We start from the raw sequence: 5,362 nt of genomic DNA on the forward strand, positions 1-5,362 counted from the left end.
TTTTCTGATACAGACATGATTAAGTGTCTTGATCTCTCTGTGTTTTATCTTTTTACCCCCAGCTTCCTAACCTTTGGTTATTAAGAACAACACCCATAATTGTCACTCCTAATATCTTGGAAGGGCATTGCATTATGGGTAATATTCTAGAACACACAAAGTCCCAGCAGAAATTATTACATAATAGCAACCTTTATGTTGGTGTCTTACACACACACTAACAAATTGGACATTTTGTGTTGATTTATGACTTAAATAGTGACTTAAGAGAAGATGGCTTGAAGATGAGTTTAATTGCATACACAGATTGTTTCAGTTTCACTGCCCACCTTGATAAGTTGATGTAAAGCTTCTATGTGGAGAGAAGGTTACATAGTTGGATCTTTCATCACTCACACAAAAATCTTGATGTTTTGGTGTAAAATTACATCTGAAACTACTGATTAAGTTTGTCGTGAACTATGCACAAAGCAGGTAGCAGAGACTGCTGAAGGTCTTATTCTGAAAGCTCAGTTCTTAGGTGTTCCCTGAAGGTGCCACCAAAATGCAAGTCTGTAATTGTTTCTTTCTCATTCAGCTGTCTTTGACCAATATTATACATTTCTAGACTAAAAGTGTTTTCCTGAAATTTCATAAGAATAATTCCACTTTTTGTCATATTGAAAGAAAAAAGAAAAATAATTAATGCACCAAGGCTATTGATTTCACTCTTGAGTTTTTCAGTTAATTTAATGTCCAATGAATTCATGATGGATTTGTCAGTGTCTGTGGCATTATCAGCATTTTGAGTGCCTACAGAAGAAGCAACAGCATCATTGCCTGGAATTAAAGTGTGAGAAACACACTCTGCTGGGAACATTATCGTGTCCTGCATGAAGAAAATAATTCATGAGTACTCTTCATGAAATTAGCTTTATTTATCCATTCTAGAATAAATGATGGAACATCCTAAGGAATATACTAAACCAGGAGTGAGCTGCCCCTTCTAAATCTCAATAACTGTCTAGGGTAATCTTCAACAGCTGGGTGCTATTAGGATTTGTTCTAATGGCGACAATGTGGAATCCACTAACATAGGGCTCATTGCCACTTATCCAGCAGGCGCATGAAATGAGGTGACATGGTAATGAGTTGATACAAATGACTTTTGTAACTTTCACAGTGCTACCAGGCAGAGGCAGGCAATCAGAGGAAAGCTATTGTCTGCCTTTCATGATGGTTTTAATGTGTTCCATTTGATTTAATACCGCTGGTAGGCAAAATGTGAAAGGAAAGTAGGTCACTGCCTCTTTGCTCTGCTCAGATAACAGTGCACTACTTACCTGGTTTATCCTAAGAGCTATATTTACTTTTTCTGATTACAAAGATAGATATTTTGAACTAGGACTTATTTCGTTCAATGTAAATATGGTTATCAAATAACTACTCCGTGGATAATTATTAAGTGATAATAAGAAAATCTTATCCAAAAGTGATTAAAATGTATCGATGTATAAATAAATTAGCTACTGCCATTATTGTTTGAAATAAAAAGCTCTCAGAGATAAGGAGCTTTGCAAGGTAGGGTGTTTTTACATTTTTGGAGCCAGAAGTTATTGGTGAACACAAGTAGCTATCAGCTTTTTTTATAAGTACGTCTTTATCATGAATAAACTTGTATTTGATACACTTTCTACAACATACACTGTAAATACAAATTTAAAGTTTTTCATTTTACACTGTCCATTTAATAAAAAGTCTAGTTTATTATAATTAAGTGAATCTAGTTAAAAATCTGATGTCAATATTAAAATAAGGCATCTCTGTTCATCTAATATTCTTTTGCTTACAATATCTCATTGACTTTTTAAATAAAATATTGTTCTATGCAAAATCATGAAAGGAAATAGAAACCAATACATTAGTTTATATGTTTATCTAAGGAAGGGTAAAATTATATATAGTACTACTAATTTCTATCAGTTTTTGAAAGTAGCAGTTAATACTTAAAAGTTTTACTTTTACCAACTTTATATGGTATATCTGTAATCTGAGCAGCTACATTTAAAACAGCAATGTGCACTTCAGCAACCACTGTTGAATAAATACCATATTTTAAAAAATTTGTGTATCAGTTCTAATGTCTTATCTATTATTTTCTATTCTCTTTCAAATAAAAAGGAGACACACGTTGGAACGTTTTAGCATGTGTATGTTTCTCAAGTGTCATAACAATTTGATAAATTTTTGGAAAATTGCTTTAAAATATGTCATCCATAATGTAAGTGTTTCTGAAATTTTACAATTATGATAAATTTCCTCTCCCTTCCTAGCCCAGGAAAATAGGTCTTTGTGAGATTAAGTAGGTAGATGTTGAATGTACACGCTCATTTGTGCACCAGCTCCTGCTGTACGCAGTGGAAATCATCAGCACGCTGAAAGCCAGCCTCTGAGTCTCTGTCCACCCCAGGAGGCTGAGTCAAATCAAGCACAGCCTGGGACAAATTGGGGGCAGTGCTGCAGCGGCTGCCCAGAAACTCCCCTGTCCTATTGCTCTCCTGTGGAGAAATTATATTTTCTTAAAAAAGACCTTTAGCTATTTACCCTCCATTGACAGGTTCCCAGTAAGAGCCAGCCAGGCTTTATGCATTCATCATAATGAGAGATTTTGTTTGATATAACAGCCTGGCTGGAGCCAGGAGAGATGGGACAGTGGAGGGGACATTCAATCCCCTTCACTTTTATATGAAGGACAATTGATCATCTTTGTTTCTTAGCACAGAGGAAGGTAATTTTCTACTTAGTTAAATTTAGGAAGAGAATTCTGGTTCAATGTTCTACAAAATGCACAAGTGAAAAGCAATATATAAAACACTAAAGACATTACAATGCCTATTATGTAAAGATTAAAGTTCTGAACTTGAGAAAATCTTGCTTTAAAAAATTAATAATGATTTCAAATTAAACTCATCCCTATGGGGAATTTGAATGTTATATGAAACGTTTGAAGAAATTTTATCCCAAATGTGAGGGTGTTAGAGATGAATATAATCTATGTGGTGTACTAGAATCTCACACAATATGAGGAAGATGGAATGATGTCCCATATTAAAAGAAATCTCATCCTGTACAGAGGATTTTTATTAATTTCCACATGCATCCTGTGAGTGAATAGTAAATTCTACTTAAGCAATCTGAACACTTTCAAAGCTAGAATAAAATGAAATAAAGAAAAAATAAGGAATAGTTGATAAATGGGACTGGCATTTAAAACATCAAAGTATGTCATGAGTAAAGAGGTAATCTCATTTCCTGAACGTTTCCTCAGTTATTTGGGGAGGAGCTATTTGTGGTATGTTTATTGTTGTTATAATATATATTTTTCCCCCTGTGGTTTATGATAACATGTTTGAAAATCATGTTTCCTGGCAGCATGAAGTAGACTATAGCAAGTAGCATGATGGATTGTTAATAGCCTGGATCCATGAATTACATATTATGATGCCATGGGAAGCAGAGAACAAATCATCACTTTCAACTCCTGCCTGTTGTCAGGACTGGGTTCTTTACATCCGGACATGGCCTGCAGTCCGGCTGTGACTTCAACTCCCCTTTTCCCCAAGCATTTTGAGAACTGATTAGCGGCTGAGAGTCCCTTATTTTAACCTGAATAATTATTCCTCTGTGACATCTAGCAAGGCAGCTAGAAAGACACTCAGTTTTCTTTCTCAATACCATGCATATTCATGGACTACAACTCTTGGCCTAGGGCTTATGTTATAAGCAGTAAAAGGGTAAATATGATGTATCAATCATATGTCAGTTCCTTAAAAATATGTCTTTTAAGAGAGAGTAACTTGTATAATAGGATTTTGAAGATATATAATAAGACAGGTTCCATACTTTCTAAGATCTCATGATGTATGGAAAAATATAATGAATCAATGATTATAAAATCTATGCTGCAATATACTTGCATCATCTTCAAAAGTACTTACGTTGGGGGCCAAGGACATAGCTCAGTAGTGCAGCACCTACCTGGCAAGTGAGGTTCTGAGTTGGTTTCCACGCCCCCTCAAATAGTTATGTTTCTTCAGAGCAGCTAACATACAAATAGAAACAGATCATCTTTAAAAACAAATAGAGACAACTGCCCAAAGGAGAAATACTTGTAAGTCAAAGTAGCGTTTTATTCTTTTGATAAATGAAGTGATTTAAAATAAACATTAATTGGAATTAGTATAAAACAAAGAAAAACATAAGAATTAAAATAGGGGGTCGGCCAAATAGTTCAGCGGATTAAAGCACCCACAAGCAGGTGCAGGGGGCCGGGGATTTGATACCCAGGCCTGCCATGCTGCCCCACTCCCAGAACACCCTGTGATTGCAATTGAGACTGGGAATGGTGGAACACGCCTGTAATCCCAGCTCTTGGGAGGCTGTAAACAGGCAGATCACTATGAGTTCAACCTAGTAGTGAGACCCTGAACATCCTGTAGACCCTTCCCTAAAATAAAAAATAATAATAAAAATAGGAAAGGCATGGAAGTAATGAAGTGATGAAGTAGTCTTAGAAGCTTATTAAACTATTTAATCCAAATTAAAAGCTCATTTGCATACTGCATAATATATCTGAATATCATTATCATATATTTTAAAATGTGATGGTTAAATAGTCTCTGATTGCTTCTCCTTTATGTCTTTTCCTCTACCTCCCTTCAGTACCTTAATGTTTTGGACTCTGCTCTCTTTATTGCATCAATAAAGAATTCTCTATCTCTTTCCTCATCCTTAATATAAATATGCTTAAGACCACTTTTGCCCCATTTAAAATTTAATATGACCAAATCCATAAACTGAAAATATTTATTTTAAATAACTAATTTGGAATTATCAGTAAATCTTAATCATGAATCAGGCATTATCCAAGCATATTATAAGTAATAATTTTCAACAGTTCATTTCCCGTTTCCTGGATAGGGAAATTGAAGCTCATAAAACATAAGCAATATATTGAATGTTATTCAACTACTAATACAGAAATCTATCCTAAGTTTATATTTTACATTTATTTATTTATTTATTTATTTATTTATTTATTTATTTTTGATGTTATTGGTTGTTACAGAGTTTCACCATGCAGTTTGGACTCCTGGAGATCCTCCTGCTTTCATCCTCCCCAGTGCTGGGATTACAGCCATGCACCACTATCCTCAGAGACTGTCGGCCCAGCCACACTGGGGATGGGGCTGGCTCAGCATGTGGGGCCAGGGTTGGAGCTGCAGTCCCTGTGCTTGCCTAACCTTGCTTAAGCAGGCACTTTAGTCAGCTAAGCTAACTTGCTGGCCCAACTAAATTTATATTTTAAATAAATTTACTATTT

This window comes from Octodon degus, unplaced genomic scaffold (assembly GCF_000260255.1).
Source record: "Octodon degus isolate 3935 unplaced genomic scaffold, OctDeg1.0 scaffold00068, whole genome shotgun sequence".
Lineage (NCBI taxonomy): Eukaryota > Metazoa > Chordata > Mammalia > Rodentia > Octodontidae > Octodon > Octodon degus.